Here is a 20,794-nt window from a genome sequence, read left to right as displayed (position 1 = left end):
TCGAGGTAGTCTCGCGGAGCAGCACCTTGACACTGCACGAAAAGGACCACTCCTCAAGCCAGGCAATCCGGTTCTCCTTGACGTGAATGTGTTAGGTGCAAATGCCACTGCCACCGCGTGTGTGCACTCATGTGGCTCGATGGCCACTGGCTGGAACGGCCCCGAATTTTCGACGGGAGCTAAGCCATCGTGCGCCTACCTTTTTATATATTGATTAAATGCGCAACGATTACAGGCATTAAAGCTGCGGGATGTATCGTATGGATTTGCATAAAATTTCAGGAGGCGTGCGTTCTCCCGATGAATTCAAAGACGACTTTTCCTCGGCGACGGATTTGATCGGACGTCTCTTGAATTTTCAATGTCGAATATCTTAACGATCAAGCTTGGAACTAGGACTTTGTTGAAAAACCGACGTTCAAAACTGATCTAAGTATTTTTTTAATAAATAATCAGAATGGAATAACTTTTTTTATCATAGTACTGTTATTAAAAGTTTTCACATTAACGATATTAAATATTATTTAAATATATCTAAGTATGATACTAATTATTTATTAAGTATTAGCAAACTATTTTATAATTCCAGAATGTTGGTCTAATATAGCCATCGATCCGTCCGTCTATTTGTGTCCGTCCAATTATCTATACCTACAAGATTTCTCGATTTCTAATGGTTTAACATTTTCACATTATGTTTTCAATAATAGATAGGTATTGAAGAACCTTAGCTCCACCGAGGCAAAGTATGAGTGAAATCAATTGACCAAAGGAGTTAAAGGTCAAAATCAATTTTAACAAAGTTCTTCCAATAGTTACAGGATTTCACCATACCACTTAATTACATCCGTTGCAACGAGTGTATTTAAAAAGATATACTAACAAGATAATTAAAGAATCGTTACTTTGAGTTTATAACACAGCAGCCTGCTAAATACACAGCACTATCAATCTCGACGTACTCTTCCAATAGTATTATACTGTCGAATTTTTTCGATAACGTGATTCATCAGGATGCGTGTCGACCGGAACCGCTAGAGAAGGTCGATGAATCAAGTCGCGCGTATAGCAAGAACGAGAAAGAGGCAGCAGGAAGATTCTACCGGTCCATTATCACGTAACTGCAGCGAGCGTGAGAGAGTTTGGAGGCTACCCTTCCTCGACGGAGAGAGTCAGCCCGAAGGGATACAAATTACTAGTATAAACTTTTAATGCTAGCTCGCGCCGCCGGCTAAACCAATTCCGCACGCCCGCGAGATGCGTGTCTTCGAATTCCGATAGGGCGAACGGAAACGCCGCCGCTACCGGAATGCGTTCTCGCCGCGGGAGCCAAGTGAGACGTCGGCAGATCGGTACACGAAGGGTAACCCGGAGGAATGGAATTCCGTAGCGTGGGTAAACTGGAGACGTTAGGTGTTCTGTTATAAGATTTTCAACAAATAAACTTACATTTCCTCGAAAAAGGACAAAAAGACAGAATTCTTATATCGATCCAAAATAATGAAAATTATTTGGACGCGCGTTGCATATTAAAAACTACAAATGCAAAAGTAAATTTGTAAAATAAATAATGGTCTGAATAAAATATTCATCCTTTCAAAAAAGGCAAATAGAAAGAACTCTGTTGTCAATTCAAAGTAATGAAAATTGTTTGAGTGTATTACATTTTGGGAGCTAAAAATGCAACGGTACATATATCTGCGCATGTCAAAATTACTGGTTTGAATAAAATACATATAAACAAGAAATTTACCAAAATAAGTATGTCGTTTTAGTAAATTTTTTATTTGATTAATTAATTGTATAAAGTCAAAACGTTCCACACTTTGTATATTAAAAGATTTATCATATTTTGTATATATATATATAATATAATAAGATTAATATTAGTTTTAAATTTTATTCGTTTGACGCGTTTTAATAGACTAGTTTTAAACCTAAGTTTTGATCTAATTATTTGCTCGTACGTTGACTCTCTACTCTACCATTATTATTTCTTATTTATATTATCTTGCTTGAATCTAATTTTATTTTAGAAAACAGCAAGATAAAGGGAAACCATCCGATCGTTCGCACGTTCACGCGTTTGTCTCTCATTGTCTCGTCCTTCCCGAAATCTCGCCTGCTTCTATTCAGAGCTGCGCGAGAAAAGGAACGGGGAGAACAACGATCGCACAGGTGCATCGACTAAACCGCGATTTCGGAAATCCTAAAAGAGAGGGTGGAGGAAGAAGGACCGCGCTATGCTCGCGACGGTAAACGCGGTCTGGCGAGTGCGGTTTCGAGCAATCGCTTCGACAATTTACAAGAGGCATTAGAACCACGATGTACGAACAGGGTGGAGTATATCGAACGTGTGCATACATACGTCGCCCGCACACACACACACACACACACACGTATCCGTGACCGCGTTACACACGGCGGTGCGCGGTTTCAGCTGTTGCTACTTTCTAGCGAGCAAATAAAAGCTCGAGCACCTGCGACCGCAACGAACGGCGGGCGGCAGGCGGCGCTAATTAGACGGGAAAATACGATTCGTGTAGCGTGTCCCGCCATTCGTAATCCTTGGCTACCGATGTCGCGACGTCCCGTGGAAACTCGCACCTAAGCGACGTAGAACTGATAGAACGCCCACATCAACGTGCCTCGAATTTCTTGCGATAATCTCCTCGTAAATTAGAAAGTACGATGCGGCTGTTTGCTGTCGACGTTAAATGAAAACAGTATTTGAGACAGAGAGATAAATAATATTAATTAAATTTCATATCTATATTTATTTTAATAATCCGATTATATATTAATAAATTTAAATTTCCTCGTAATTCTTCAATCATATTAACTGAAATTATTACATATACAATTTTAACTACACATGTATGCTATTTTAACGAGTTGAAGACAGTTGATCGCTTAAGAAAGTTTCGCCAGACAAAATTCGAATTCAATGCGAATTTATTAGGTATACATATATTCGTACGATCTCACTAATTACTCTTCGATCGGAAGGAATACACCTGACATCTCCAACACGGTCGATAGAGCGACAGATGGAATGAGCCTTGCGATCTTCGACAGATAATTTGGACGCCTCGATGACACGCCTATACACTCAACACATACACATCCCATTCTCTCATTCGCGTTACTTTCGTGGAGGAAACAACGAATTCGGTGGTTCCGAGTTAAATTGAACCACCTGCCTCCAAATGGAAGAAGCCATCGACCGGAATGATTGAATCGGGCTAAAACTTACTGCTTTAATTCGCCGGCACTTGATTAACCCTTACGAGACGCACGGGATCCCGAGTACCGATTAATTACACGTAATTGGCGCTCGAACTTTTGCTTGTTTCTTTAACTACTTTCTGAGAGAGTAGCGTACCCCGAATCTTATTTAAAGTTAAATTCAAACAGCTCAATCGACTTGATGGGATCACGTACACAGGGTGGTCTAATTTCTTTTTTCAGCTTGATTTTAATTGGAGGTTATGATACTCCGGTATTTAATAAACAAAAGAATTTTGAATTTAATTCAGATATAAGATATTTTTGTAATAGTAATCAAGAGATGAACATTCGTTTGTGATTTACGCAGACCGAACCGAACGTTGCAAATCTATTTCCTAATGTTCGGATGTTTGCATGTGTGTACTCTGTATAATTACAAGTTTTTCCGTACATCCTGAAAACCCTCGGTTATAAATCAGAAGTAGCCAGATGCGCAAGTAAAGATTATTCTTTTTCAAAATATTACACACATATGGTAACCAACACATTTCAGCGCAGCTACGTCCGGTAACTGGATGGCCTATTGGTAATTTCCTATCTACATATCGGGAGAAACTCTGCACATGTGAAACTCGACCGCTTTTTTCCGCAAGGACTGTTTTGAGTGCGGTGAGGGCAATTGTCGGCAAAACGACGGAGTCTAACGATGGGGAAAACTTGAATGAGAGAGTTCAACCGTAATTGCCTTGTTCGGCGACACGTGTTTTCAACCTCGTCGGTAATCCAAGAATCAGGACGTTTCGCTCGTTTGCGCCGATTTCTTGGGCGTTACGTAAATCGGAAACAAATCATAGAAATCCGACAGAGTTCAAGATGTAGCGAGAAAAGCGATTATGTGTGTGTGTGTGTGTGTGTGTGTGTAAGTCTTAGAAACACTCATTTGTTGTAAGAAAATGTTTAGTTAAACACATATATTTTTTTAATCTCATTATCATTTAATTAATTAAAAAAATATACATGTTTAATATAATCTAATATATTTTAAAATATTTTCTCGAAAGTGTCGAACTATAAAGTATACGTTCGCGTATGGTTTACTATTCCACAAGCATTGCTGCATTGTATATCGCGGCGCGAGCTTTTCTTCGTCTACATTTCACAGGCTTCGCGATCCATATACTATATTGTGTATATTATAAAAGTCTGCAGTTTTTATGCATTGCGTCACTCTTGAATGTGTCAAACACATGTTTGCGAGCAAGAAAGGTTGAAAGTGACCTGGCACTTTACGTCCCAGAATTATTACACGCTCCGCGGCGAAAATGTGCGCGCATGCATTTAGTATTTCGATGATGTGCGGTAGCTTTTGGTTCCCGTCGTTGAGTACGTGTTGCACACATACGCAGATCGATCTTTTTCAAAAATTCAGTCAAATATAATTTCTTCTAGCTTTTAAGCATCCACGATGAAAGTTCAATTATAATTTACTAAAACATCTACACTGAAAACACAGTTTGATAACAGCTACCAAATGTTTAGTGAAATAATGCCAATTAAATGTGTGGTTTAATATACCTAAACATAATTTTACCTATACAAATATTTGAATATTACTAAATATTACTAAATGGTAAATGTACTAAATATTTGTAAAGGTAAAATTATGTTTATATTAACCACATATTTAATTGGCATTTTATTTCGCTTAACATTTGGTATTATTAAACTCTATTTTCAGTGTATGTTTAAAATGGTGTGTAATTGGAATGTATGGTTCTATCTATTCATAATCGAGAGAATTTTGTCACTAGAAATACCAAACAATTATTATTTACTGTTTTTGGATTAATATTATATTTTTGTACAAAAAAGATAGAATTTTGAATTTTTTTAAATCATTTAATAATTATATCCTTTATACTGATGAAATAAATGATTTTTTTATTCCTATACTAATTTATTTTTCGTCCTTTAATGACTAAGAAACATTGAAACTTTCTACTGTTAAATAGTTTAATACATAATCCTCAAATTAAAATTATGTTACAATCCAATTTAAATTGAATAAAGAATGACCTTCGTTCAAACTTGAGATTAATTAATTTCAATAACACAGAGGTACAGCTCGTGATATTGAATCAACATTGTCACCTTGTTTTCCATCACTGCACATATATCTCCCTAGTATTTGCGGACAGGATTCGCGGTACAATACTTTTTGGACACCGCGTGCATGCCGACGCGAATCCACCCGACGACGCGAAGCGCGATCGCGTTAGTATTCACGGTGATTTGTCGTTCGTGCGACGGATAGCGTAAACAAAGGGGAATGTCATCGCGCCGCGCGTTGACAATGACGACCATCGTCAATGGGCGTCCCGACGTTTGTACGTGATTGCAAACAACCGCCGTTGCTGGCTCCGGAGGTAAATTTGATGTCTCTCGCGTGCGTGTGCGATGTACCATCGAGCGCGCACGCGGCGCATACGGATGAGACTTCTTCCGATTAATCGCCGCCGCTTAAAGTTATTTCCCGAACATTTCCCCCTGTGTATCTTAAGTGTATATAATTGACAGACAGATTATTAGGCGAATATTCGAAATGTGCTAATAAAATCAGTTACAAAATTAAATCAAAGAAGAATTAATAAGAGTGGACGACAATGTGCAGTCATACTGTATAAAGTAATAAATTAATAAGTAAAAATAAATTACTAATAAATTAGATTACAATTTATTTTAACAGCAAAATATTTACCTCAATTATAAACTGATAGTAAACGTAATTATAATTTTAATTACGATTTCTGAGAGCTAAAGATTTACGACGTTATTTGTGTAAACGTCGCATCTAAGAGAAATCATGAGAGAGTCGAATTAGTGTAAGATCTGTTTCATTAATATAATATAATATAATATAATTAATATAATATAATAAAGACTCATCAAACCAGACAGCGCGCGAATATATTTTTGGAATGTTCTGATTTAAATGCTAAAATATCTGCACCAACTAACGTCATATCTATTAAAATAACGGTAAAGATAAAAATAAGTTCAATCATTGATCCTTCAAGGTTCAAATAGTCCAAGCAAGTTCGAAGCAGCCCTTTTCTTTGGTTATTTCAACAAGGCGAGGTCACCACGTGTCATTGTACCCGGCTGAAAAAGAGGGTTGAAATTCGCTCTCCCTGTTACTCTCTAGACAAATCCCGCCCTTACGGGGTTGTAATTGAAACAGCACGTGTCTCTCGCGACATGCGGTGAACTAATGGCGACATCGTGAGCTATCAAGGGCGAAGGAGGCAAAGGGGAAAGGGAGGAAAAACTGGAGCTCTCTCGTGGTTGCACGTTTCTGTTGCGCCCTTTTCTGCGGGTCGAGTCGATAATAATGACTGCTCATTTTTAAACTAAATTCTCTCCCTCGAATAGAGTAAAACGCTATTTATAAGAAAGTACTTGAAGAGACAATTTGTACATTGATTACTTATATTTGAAGAGGATCCCTGTTAGCCCTGTTGCGTAAAAAATTAAATTATTAACAAAATCAAGAAAAGTTGAAATAGAAGCAAACTGGCTAAAATAGTTAGGAAAACAAAAAAAAACTATGCTAGGAGTTGTTTATAGGTCTATCTTAATTTCGAAAAGTCTCATATCATGCGAAAAATTTACATATTAAAAAACTAAAAAAATTAATGATATTATCAAGAGAGCGATAATTATTTGATACAAACAGAATTTAAAAAATAGGTAAATTAAACTTCAAAAGAGCAGAAAGTTAACAGAGAAACTTCAACCAAAACATTTAATAATATATTGTGGAGATTTGTGTATTCGTTATATTATAATATATTTCTAGTTAATTTTATTGTAAGATTTATACTCTAAAAGGCTAATGTAAATGGAGTTAACAGATTAATTTCAGTTATACACACAGTGCCATTATAAGAGGTTAGTAGGGTATGGGCCCCTTTTTCTCATATATATTCCAATCTAACTAGTTTTTTTCATATTCTTGTAAGATCATCGCACAGTACTTGCATCGTGTCAACAAGCTGATGGTAAAGTTGTACGTATATCGCATCCCTGCTCTCTCGTTTTTAACCCAACATAAATAAATTATTAAAATATGTACGTAGTTCTTTCAACATAAAAATAAAAATCAAAAGAAATAGGACATCTACACTTTATGCAAAAATTACTTCTTACAGTACATAATGTATATGCGTACTATAAAATTAAAGCGTCAATATTAAATATTGATTTCAATATTGACTTCATCAGCTGATTCTCGACCTAGTCTCAAGATACGCAATAAACATTACCGCGGAGGCCAGTGCGTTGTTTATCGCAATATCGGTGTACGAGGTTCGCAACTGATACGGAATTCAGATCGCAGATAACGAATGTGATGTGGTCTGGCGTCGCGATTCCCATCTCTTCGTCGCAATCGCACGCGCGGATATCGCGTTACCCGAATTAAACGGCGACCGCGTACGTAGCCGGGTATGTGAACACCATCCGATTTCGACCGGCCGCGTCCGTTCATCTATCCATCAAATCCGATCATAATTACACGCGGTACAGCGATACAGTTGGGATCCGGCCGGCCAAAGCGTATCCACTGTCACGTGAGCTGTCGGCCGCGTCCCTCGCGCGCCGCTCTTGATTTACGAAATTTCGTGTACACACCATGAATTTCCAACTGGCGCGCGTACGCGTGTATCGCGCCAATCGCGTCACGCCCTCGATCAAATGAGCATAATAAAGAGATCCCGACCCGCTCTCTGTGTAATCTTCCTCCATTATTCCGAATGAAAACGTGGCGAGATGAATGGTTGCATTCAGCATAAGAACAATTTACCAGAAAAGGTTAATACCTAGTTAGAATTTCAAATAACAAAATTGTTTTTGGACGAACGCAATGGTTAAACCACATTTTTACATTTCTAGCGTGAATAATGTCAGAGTCCTACTCCACGTGTATAATAATAAGAACGACGAGAATGAATTATTAATCGAATTTTAGCCTTTTTTTATTTTTTTATTGTTTAGTAAATTTCAAAATTATATAGTTTCAACGATAACTACACAGAAAGAATGGTTTTGCTAAAATGTGTAAAAATTCGACTAGCTGCAGATCAAAAAATAAATTTTATTAGACCATTAGAATAAATATGTAGGACGCTCATAAAACTGATTGCTAGAATGTTAAAATTTTGCTCATTATGTTTAAGTGTTCTGCATAATAATTTTGATAAGCCAACAAAATTATTTCCAAATCTGTATTTGTATATCCATAGAAAACAACTGTTGAAATATCTACAAATTTAGTTAAATACGGAATATAAAAATAACTTCATTGGATTAGCAAAATAATTATGTAGAACTCTCTCAATCTGGTTGCTAGAATATAAAAATTTTTTGCAGTACTGTTCATCAGGCTTGAGCTTTTTACACAAATATTTTGACAATAAAATTATTTTTAAATCTCTCTCTCTCTCTCTCTCTCTCTCTCTCTCTCTCTCTCTCTCTCTCTCTCTGTATATTATATTTATATATAGTTAAAAAAATTATTAAATATTTCAACAAAACACACACCGTTCTTCCCGTGTAGTTAAATTTTTAAATACTCCAGCAAAATCGTTCTTTCCATGTATAATATACATTAATTACTTAAGTGGTACTTGTGTATAATTAGTGTAGCGGGATATACTTTCGAGATTGCACCGTGTGCGCTCAGGAGTGTCGGCACTCCTTCGATTGCCACGCAAGTTCTCGCGAGGATCGCGAAGAAGGGGGTCAACGCAGGCAACAGGGTGGCAAGAGGGGTTGGGTAGGACGGATTAGATACCCGGGAGAGAGGACATATGGCGGAGCTTTAATAATTGAAGCCGACACTGGCGCAGATGCGGCCACCATTCGCCGACGCTATCGCGCGTGCGACGCGCGCGACGGTCCGCCTATCAAATATTTAGAGATTATAAACTACACACGGCCGCAGGATGGGCGCACGCTGTGTGCACTGCCTGCTTTCGTCCTTTCTGCGTTTTTCTAACGCGCATATGCGCGCCGCTCCTGCATCGGAAATGCGCGCGACAATAATACCGATACGAGCGACGCGGACGATACGTTCTCGTTCCGCAGTGAAACTCGACGGGGAAGTATACTGTCGAGCTATTCGGTTTAAAATACGATAGGCTCGTTCTCGTCCAGATAAATATTAGGAAACTCTGGCAAAAAATTGATACAGAGAAATAGAAGAAAAAAAAAAAAAAAGAAGAATACACACAAGTTTGAAATAAATATTTTTCGTTTAGAATTTTAAATAAAGACAAGCCGGTTGCATAGAGACCTGCCGTTACCATTAAATTGTGGACTGTGAAACTTGTGTGTATATATCCTACAAATTAATAAACTTGTCTAAACATAAATCTGTCATTACGTATACGTGCAAGCGTGCGGTTAAAATACATAATTCTCAGCGAATTATAGAGAGAGAGAGAGAGAGAGAGAGGGACACAACACGATGTCTTCGAGAAATACGTTAGAATGTCAATGTTACAAGACCCACTAAGAGATTACGGTCGTTTCTCCGGGTCTGCGGGTAAGCGACAAAATTTATTAAGATAACGTGCGAGCAGATGAGAGCAGCGAGCAGGTGTATCTTGGCCATAGCAACCAGTTACCAGACGAATCGCGACACATTGAAGACACGAAACACGCAGTGGAATGGTATTGCGAGATCAGACGAATTCGTCGTCGCGTAATTTAGTATAGCCCGGCTAGACAAATAAGCGGAAAATATATGCAATATATGCATTTGCGTGTTTATATTATGCTATCAGATTTGCATTAGTCATCGACAATCTTCAGATATTTATCACCATATAATTTCGTTATATACATATAATATATACGTAAAAAATATACAGCGATACATAACTTAGGGCATAACAATTATGTTATCTCGATAGAATATTAGGATAATCATTTAAACAGAGACGTTTACAAGAAGACGTAATAACATATACTTTCAGATTGGAAATAATTTGCTCGAACGCGTCAGTTCACGGAAAATAATAAATCTGATTGCCGCTCGAGAGACTTCATAATGAATAGGCGTCGAAATCGTTTTCTCTCTTTGTTTATCCCGTCACGAGAAGGCAAGCGAAGGAACAGGAAAGAACGAATCCGACTGGTGCTGCTTGTCAGGTGGCGCAGGATTAGTCGAGGACCTGCCATCTGGTTACCCTCGAAATCCCGCCGGATTAGCATGCCGTATCCTTCACGTGCCATTCGCAAGAGGGTCGTCCTGACCGTCGGTCGATTGCAGGGCGACGCCAGGATCACCACGAGAATGGCGCAGAGGATGGCGGCGGACGGATGGATAATAGAATTTGAGTGCCCCAGCGGGCGGTCACTTCAGACTCAAGACGGCCACGGAATGTCAACGCGATAGAACTTATTGTGGCACTAGTATATATCTGACTGTAGTCGCCAGTGCAAAAAGGTATCGCAGACAAGAATTTTTCTATTCTTTCCTTCCCAAAATAAGTCATTCTACGATGATTTTTATGTCGCGAGAATTTCGGCTTTTTGAACATTTCTGTGCCGATGAAAATGTTTTATATAGTTATAATGACAATTTATATTATATATGCCGCACGTGCGAGATTTTGTATTTTTCGTGAAAGCTAATATGTAAATGCTTGTTCATATAAATCGAATCGATATGCATTAATATAAACATAAATAAACACAAATTATTTACAAAACTTAATATTATACACTCAATATTTTTTGTATAATTTTGTTCTCTCTCAAATTACAGACATAATTTGATTTCGCTTGTAATCAATAATTGTAGTCCTTCTATTTCTTTCATTTTGTTTAAGTTTGCTACAAGAGAGAAACAAACTTAAATATACTATTAGGGATAAGCTTTATTATCACAAAAAACCCGGATCTGCCAAAAATTTACCTAAATACAGATCTGAAAATAATTTTGTTGAATCGCCAAAATAATTATGTATAGGAAACTCAAGCACGACGAGCATTACTGCACAAAATTTTGACATTTTGGCAATCAGCTTGAGGACCTGCATTATTTTGATAGATCAGCAAAATTATTTTTAAATCTAGTTAAATTTTTAGGTAGATTAAATTCGGTAAACCGTTCTTTTGTATATAATAAAGAATTATCCTAACAGAACATTTAAATGTTTTTTTTTTTTGTTGGAAAATATATATTTTAAAAAAAGGTCTACATCTTGAGTCTTTGATTTAATTTATGTAAGCACACTCACGGAGCGTTCGAAGCTGAACAATAGAAAGAGATGGAACTTTGCGTGCTTGAGGCATGTGCAAATGGTCCACGAGGCGAGGGCGGCTTCGGGGAACCCTTGGGAATTTCCTTGGCCCTTTTAGGGGAACATCTGGCCGACACGCATCGGGCGCGCCTTGTTTCCCCGATGGTTTCGACGCACCCCTATCGATGCATATGTTTCGTAGATACCGCGCGCGATGTACCCGGTGTATAACCTACGTGTCGCGTCGCAGGGATTCCCCCGCGAGTCACAGACCGAGCCTACGCATTATTACACCAACTGTCATTTGCAATCCGCCGAGAAAAGCCAGCCGCTTCGCCTAATCGCGCCCGTGAAATCGGATCTTATTAAGCCGGCCTAATCTTTTATTGGTGGCTGACATGCAATTTCGCTGTGCTAACACGAACGTGCCTATGATTGCAGCTAGAGACTCTCGATGCTTTTCTTGTAAAACAGGATTTCACGGGATATTTTATGAACATAATATTGCCTAGAAAAATTGAAGAAACAAATCATCTTCAAAATTTGCACGATAAAAACTATCAAGGAGAGTATAAGTATTATTAAAGACTGAGGCGAATAAAGAATATTTTTTCAAAGATAATATTCTAAATTAAAATAGACATGATAAAACTAGTCTCTGCTGCAGTTTTATTTTAAATATTATACATATAAGTGAATTATATATTTTAATTTAAAATTAAATCGATGAGAAAACATAATATAGATATATAAATCAATTAAGAGGAATAATCCTATTTTCGGTCACAATCTTAGTGCTTAATAATACTAATATGCACATTTTTGCAAATATAATTGTTTAGTTTTATAAATTATGCCGCGAGAGATTTAGTTTGTCGGACTTAAAACTCAATCGTAAACTGAAAAATATACAATTAATTAATTAGATTGATCTAAAATTAGATTACTCTCATTTTATTGTCTAATAATACGATACTTTAATGATAACGCTTTATATTTTATAACAAAATATTTAGCTATATTTCGAAAGTTGCATGAACATTCATTCATAGTCGAAGATCGCAAACAGCAGCTTAGAATTCCTCCCGATAAAATTGACTTTCAATCGTTGTAAAAATCCATCAAGAAACCTCGATTTTTCCGGAAGTGGCGGGAGGACAGACTCTGCATAAATAAGCTGTATAGGGCTGTCCCAAAAGGCAGCGATGATAGCCGAGTAGGCAAATGCAGGAAGCGTGTGTCGCGCTCGCGCTACGATTACTTTCGCGGGGTGAACGCACGCACGCACGCACGCACGCACGCACGCATCGTTGCGTTACCGCCACCGTAAATATAGAACGACACCCCGCTGCGGCTGTCGACCATGCCATAAGGCACCGCGACGTGACTCTATATGGGGCCGGGCCAGGGCTGGACTTCCGCGCCACACGATGACGCGTTAACGACCCTCTGTCACACCGAGTCGATTGGTCGATTGGCTCGTAGGTAGGTCATGTACGCGATTCCCATCATCAAAAAACTGCCATGGTCAATTAGTACTGGTATCACTATTCGATTCCTAATTATATTCGAGGATGTCATCAAAGGAATAAATATTACGTAAATTACATATAGAAAAATTGTTCAAGCGTTATTTTGAAAAAAATCGTAATTGTGAACAATATATGTTGCAATATTGAATGTGCAATAAAATACTTATATTAGCGTAAAGTAATAAATTTTTTAATTTAATGAATATCTCGGAATGTAAATATGCCATGAAATTTTTGCGAGCTTATATTATGTTACAATAAAAAGATTCTATTATTTTTTTATATATTTTTGACTTTGCTATAGTTTTTTAACGGGATAATATCGAGGTATGTTCACGAAGCCGCGTGAATCAATGAACTGACGAGATAAGCGCGAATGCGTAAGAGATAACGCGTTAAATATTAGCGGATGTGTCACATGTGCTGTCTTGGTTTGTGTTAAATCAGGAAAATCGATAAACCAAGGCTTTTCATACGCGACACGCTCCAATTGTCCTGTATATTCTGTCCGAGCATTTGTCAGGGAACAATTACTGCGTATCTATATACAGGTTCTGGTTATCGTGGGTAACTTTCTCAATTAGGAAGTTCTTGCTTCTAAGTGAAAATGATCTAAAGTAGAATTTTATGCAATGTATCTCGTGATATTCAGAGATGCGTCCCTTTTAAAAGAAATGTAAATATTTATATATCTCTCAGTATTTTGCATGTATATACATATATACTATATCACATATACACAAATATTTATATATTATATACTCTCTTTCTCTATATTTCCTTTTAAATATAAAAAATATAAATAGTTAAAAAATTTCTGCAATAATCGATTATAAGTTATTAATTGTGAAATTTTAATTTTTATGCTATCTGTTGCATTAAATCTAAAAAATATATAACGACATAATGAATTTGCAAATGTTGTATAAAATTTTCTAAATAATTTATAATTTATTTCCTAAATAAAACAATTAAAGAATAAATATTATCTCCAGAGCAGCAAATTGAATTAAATAAATTTTTATGAATTAGAAATAAAATTAAAACAGAATATATAATAATAGATTCTAAATTATTGAACTAGTTTTTAAAATTCTCAAATCTTCGCTCGAGATTTTCTTAAGAAACATGTTTTAACGTGTTCGACGAGGCCTGAGAAAAAATGGGATCGAGTCAAGCCGTGAAGTATCGAGTGCATACACAGCTCTAAAAACGACACGAGCAAGCGCAACGCACTCCTTGTACGTCGGTTAAACAGTCATTTCTTTCATTTCGTCGCTCTACTCACGTCATCTGGGAATGGGAAAACCCCTTAAAACAAACCTTGTATTCTCGAAGACGAGTATTTTTTCCCTCTTATAGAAAAAGAAAAACACAACAGAGAGAAAGCGAGACAATTTTGTCCTATAATCTTCACAAACGGTTGAAATAAATAAACTAATAAATTAAGCAAAGAGAAAGAGAGAGAGAGGGACTTCAAGAAACTTGTGCAACGTTTTTTGCTCCGATACATTTTCTGTATAACTACTTAAAAGTTTTAAATAACACAAAATTCAAAGTCGAAACATATGACGCCTTTTAAACATCTTTTAGACGATTCTCACAAAAGTATCTATAAGACGTCTTATGTTCAAAGTCTGGATTTTTGTTGTCTGAATATGTTATCCATATGTTAAATTGCATTAGAATAGAAACAAAACTTATTAAAGAAATTGTACAATACTTGCAACTAGAATATTTTTTTACAATTATATAAATACCTTAAATATCTTTACAAATGTAAATATAAAACTTTACAGTATAATCAACAATTACAAATAATGTTATAATATTTTTTTTAGAATTGCTGCAATATCTTTAGTATATAACAATAAAAGAAAACAAAATTATATATTAAATAATAACCTTACATAAAATATATTGCTGTTCAGCATTTGCCGCGGAAGACCAAAACATCCTCCTCAAGCGACACGCGATGATAACGAAGCGCAAACAATCACGACGATAACATTTCCCCACAAAGATCGGACTAGTTCGTTTTCGATTTAAGGACGGATTAAATGATACTGTATAGATACATTGATGAGAAAGATCGTTATCCGGTTCGTGTGCGTGCACCCGTGCGCGAGTACGCGAGCACTCGTGCGCCGATCTGATAGGCATTCGGTTGTACGACGGTTATCGCATAATGCCTATCAAATGCATTTACGCGTCACGCGCCTCACGACGTACGCGATATAAGCTTTTATCACGCGCGCGCTCGTATAAAAAAGAAACCCGCGCGATAAGAGCGGGACCGACGTTGATTCCGCGGAATCGATCTCGCGCAATTTCGCTTTTCGCGTATCCGCGACGAGGATTCGTGTCACTCGACGCGATATTTTCAGTGCCAGCGTTCCCTCCCATCATTCGAATATTATTGATCATTAATATGGAAATGTTTTACGTGGCGAGCGTGATTTATTCTGCAAGAATAAATTCAAATCCGCTATATATAAATATTCATCCCTTCATGTCGAATATTACGTTATTTTTATTTATGTATTTTATCAAATATTTTATATATTGAAATTTTTTTTACCGATACGCGCGTGTATATTGAATAAAGTATTTGTTTATTGCAGCAAACCAAACTAACTTTCGCGTTGCGGAAAACAAGCTAGAACGCAGTATGGACTGATAAAAATATTACAGGCTCTCCCTCTCCTATGGAATACCGTATCATGTTCGACGCATCAAAAGTGACGGTATCGCGAGGAAAGATAAAGGCCACCGCGCCCGCCGCGCGTTGACTGTTAACGTAAATTACATGACACTCCCCGAGTTAGTATCGCTTGCCTTTAACATAACCATCTTCACCGTTTCTTTCTCTCCCGCCCCCGTATCCTTCCCCCGCAATCACCAGCTGTCGTCTGACTTCCGTCCCCGAGTTGAACGTTGCTATTATTACAAGGATGATCGCGGTGCCGAGATTGAGGAAGTAAAAGCTGTCATTGTTATCTTCTACAGTGGTATCCTTAAGGACGATGATTATATCACACACACCACAATCTAAATCCTCCCCTCCCCCTGATTAAAAATAGATAATTTAAAATCTTCACATATATTCAAGTCATACGCATCAATCGTCATCATTCGTCCCAGATTCAATCATAGTTGATAAGAATTATTGAAAACAAATAAAACAATTAATTAATAATACACAATTAATTAATAACTAGTAAAACGCAAAACGTCTCTTGCAATAAAATACCAGATATGTAACTTTTAATTTTAGTTTTTAATTCAACATATAAAATTTTCTTATTATAGATGATTTTTTTTGAGAGTTACAAATTCTTTTTGTTGCAAACCTATGCACTTTACGAGCGAAAGGAAATGAGAGATCGGCCGCGCTGAGGTTGCTTTTTGAATCCGATGCGAATTGAAAGGCGACCCAGTGCAGCACGGGCGTGTCTGTTTCGCGAGTTGACTCGTGTAATTGCGCGCAAAATTGCCGGCCAAAATAACAGTCATTAATGGTCTCTTTTTCTCGCGCGCGTGACCGATATTCGCCGCGATAGAACACTTTTTACAATGCGCTGTAAATACATCACGAAAGAATGAAGTCTATTTAACAAGCTCGGTTTGTTTGTTATGGAAAATATAAAATCGCGAGATTATCAGTGAACTCGTAAATACATACGGTCCGATCAGTTTGGATTAACCAATTCTCCGATAAAAAAAAAAACAATGTATCGACAAAGAAAAAATTATCTCCGTGTCCTATCATTGACGTATCTTTGTTTAAGGTATCAATTTTGTACAATAAAGTTTCATTTTTTTAAATAAATTTCGATTTTAGAATAAATATCGTGATATACATTCGACATTCAATAAAAATATAACGCTCTAAAATACATACACAAAACTATGTATAAATGTATATATGACGTTACAAAAATATTTATAAGTGTCTTTATCGTTATCACCTGTCCTTACTTTAAGATATACAATTTAATCACCGATAAATAACTTGAAAGTAAGTCAATAACGATAGAATCCCTGATAATAACTTTAACCAACAGGTGACACCGAGAATTTTATCTCGATTAACATGCTTTATTGAAAAAAATCTTCATTGAAATAATGAAATCCCGAGAATGTCGCTTACTAGGTTACGCTTCTTATAAAAGAACCGGAAAACAACAGTTTTTGTGTTGAAAATTCTCGGTGCAATTGAATCGCGAATCTCCTTTTTATATTCAGTTGATTGACTTGAAATATATTAAAACAAAAGAAAATTAAATACCGTACATCCTGTTAGAATGTAGAAGCTTTTTTACGAGATTTTTAAATGGCCAACAACCGATGAGTAGAAAGAATAATTAAAAGAAATATTTTAATAGTTAGTGTTTTCACGCCAGCGATCTCGAAATTGTTTTAGATAAATTTTCTATATTATTTAAGATAAGGAAAGATAATTATTATTTAACATAATTTAAGATAAATACTCGTAAAATATCTATAATATTATAAAATTTGTTATGTTTTTGAATGCAGAAAGAGTATAAATCATACGTTTTTTCATTTTAATAGCGGCATTTGAGGAATCAGGAATGTTTCCAAAATATTATTAAATATTATATTTAAATTCTCAAAAGTAATTTTATGATTTTTTTTACAGAAACTAAAGTTAAACAATTTTTTTAATATTGAAAAATTTGATAAATGTGACTCATTCTTTTTTCGCGTTAATCGATTGATATTTGTATTGATTTATTTTCTAGCAAAACATCATTGATTATAAAGCTGAGAATTACGTAATCAATATTATATTTTCTACACGTGTTTTAAAATGTGCATATTGGAAAATGTCTGCGTAACTTAAGATTTCAGACCAAGGCGGAGTGACAAAAGGAATGTGATGAATCATACTTATCACCAGAAGCTATCCAAGTATCGTTTTGGGAGTGCAGGTGCATTCCTCTTGATTTCTTTGCCGACAAAATATCGTCAGTATGTTATTACTCAGAAGAAAACAAGTCTAGAAGCCTCTCCGATTCCGCAAAGTGCGATATTTGAACCACCAAAAATATTCTGTAGTGCGAAGGAAAAACGATACCATAAAGCCGAGCAGATCGTTTCGCAAGAAAATACGTCACACGCTTAAGAAAGAATGTTTGTCAATGATTATGTCTATAAATTCTAAATTAAAGATGATATGATCGTATTTTTTTCATATATATATATATATCTTTCAGATTCTTCTATTATAACTGTTGTAACTAATTTTATTCTTTCAGATTTTCCGCTAATTTTGAGCATTGCAATACTCAGGATAACAAAGAAATATAAATAAATAAGGTAACAGTGTGTTTCTCCTCAATCATTTCTATATACAAACATAAATTTAATTTAAAAAATAACTGTATTTGTTCTATTCTATTCTCTATATATCGAGCCCTTTTCAAGAGAAAACACGTCAAGAATGTTGAAGCATGTCAAGGTAAAGACCACTGATAAATGATAAATGATTATATAAAAATGATTAAAATGTCAACATATTATAAAATCTTAGAAATTCTTTTTTCTTTTATAAATTGTAATTGATATAATTTACAGGTATAACACATTCATACTTATATTTTTTATTTTATGTATCTAAACAATTGTCTCGTATACATATACATATACATATGTATTATTGAGTCATTATATTTAATCAATGAGAGAAAAATAACGAAACACCGATTTACTTCGTTTTAATTGTACATTTAATCAGAGAAGAACTCGCAGCTGTCAATTAAGTGTATTATGACTATTCGAATAAAAAGTCAATTACAAGCGCCGTGGGAAAATAATCATGCGATTAAATAAAAGTCCCGAATGGCCTTGATTGGTTACGCTTATTAATACGCGGCCAATTTCTGGTTTGACAAGTCTGACTTCTATCGAGACGAAACGCAACCACGAAAATGCGGTCCACAAAATGCAAACACGCGTTTAAATTTGTGTGACAGACTCGTTAAAAAAATGAAATTAAAAGATCATGAATGACTTCTTTTGACGCAATAAAAGTTATAAAAATTGCAAATTAAATGGGCTAAAGAAAAATGGAAGCTTAATAATTTTGAGTTAATTACATTTATATATCTTTTTTAAAAAATTATTGGCTCTTTTCTCTTATTTTTAATTAATTTTTTTTATACTTGTTGAGCCTTTTATTAATTTATTTTATCTTAATAATTTTGTTTTGTGCACAAATTAAATAAAACTGATTGACAGTGTAATATCATTCTTTACAGGGCAAAGCGGACTAATCCTAGCGAATTGGCCATATGGATTTGTGAAGTCTCGAATGGAGAACATACAGTCTGCAAATGGTGACCACACCACGTGGTGACGCGCGTATCAAATAGACATACCAAAATATTTTCAGACTCGTAAAATCGGCCAAATAATGGAAAGACTGCATGACTATTGTCTCAGATCGCTGTTTGACCCATAGAATCCTGAATAGGCGTGGAAATTAATTGCATATGTTGTGCAAAATGGTTCCACGTATCGAAAAGATGAAAAGAAATGTATACATATGTTGGCAGTATGCAATTCGGCTGAATGTGAAAAAAAATAGATATCTATAACGCTCACATGAACGACAATAATTATTTTAATTTGTAAACATTTAACAATTAAAAGAAATACTGGAAAATATAATATATGTACAGAAATTGTTTGTATTCTTTTGATAAGACATACATTAAAAGATACAATCACAATTTGTCTTCATATCACATTATGTTTTTATATTGTATCTTTTTATTGTGATTTTTTTCTCTTTTTATTTAATGTTTTTTTCTACTTCTTGTTACGGTCTTTACTATTTATCATATCGATAAGTTTTACATAAAATTTAAAATATCTTACGTATACATTATAAACTACAAAAATATTGGCTAACTGCATTTCTAAATAAATAAATTCGTTCACCGATAACTATTTATTTATTAGTATATGCATAGTCTATTTTTACGACTCGATTTTACCGCAATTACTTTATCATGATAAAAATGATCATTGCGTTTGCACGGAATGGGTAAGTGTTTACGGTTTGGCGGAACGGTGATGAGCTCGGTGAACATTATAGCGGGCATGGTTGCTTCGCCACCGCCCCCGAGGAGAAATACCCCTAATATCCGCCCGTGCGCAAGACGCCCGCGGGTGTTTCCCATGGTTTTGGCGAAAGCACTCTTTCGAGAGGACAGGAACCAAAAGTTGCGCCAAGTCTGCTCGTGCCCGGCAAACAGGACAGGAGAGTCGCCATGATTAGCGGACGACACGAGGAAAAAAAGCGCAAAGGGCAAGGATGGTCGAAAGCGAGGGGGCGGTAAAAGAAACAAAAATTCGGAGGTCGAATCTCCCGGAGATCAACGCTGGTATAAACGGCCTCCGCCACGAAACCTGGGGAAAGACTCCTGCGGTGGTCAGGGAGTCCCATAGACTCGCGCGATTCTTGGCCGCCTGCGGCATCTCCGCACGCATACGTGTAAACGTACACTCGCACGTTTGAGAGCGCTACCACTGGTGGGTGGGCGCAGAGCGGCTATAAGGCACGACGAAAGAGAGACGAATGTAGAGAGGAGAGAACCATAGGGTCAGCGGAGAACAAGCGAGGGGACAGGCGCAAGGAGAAAGAGAAAGAACAAGCGAGTGGTACAGAGAAACGGAGAGCTAAAC

This window comes from Cyphomyrmex costatus, unplaced genomic scaffold (genome assembly GCF_001594065.2).
Source record: "Cyphomyrmex costatus isolate MS0001 unplaced genomic scaffold, Ccosl1.0 scaffold330, whole genome shotgun sequence".
In the NCBI taxonomy this organism is placed as follows: domain Eukaryota; kingdom Metazoa; phylum Arthropoda; class Insecta; order Hymenoptera; family Formicidae; genus Cyphomyrmex; species Cyphomyrmex costatus.
The sequence above is the reverse complement of the archived record's forward strand: the minus strand, read 5'-3'. Positions refer to the sequence as shown.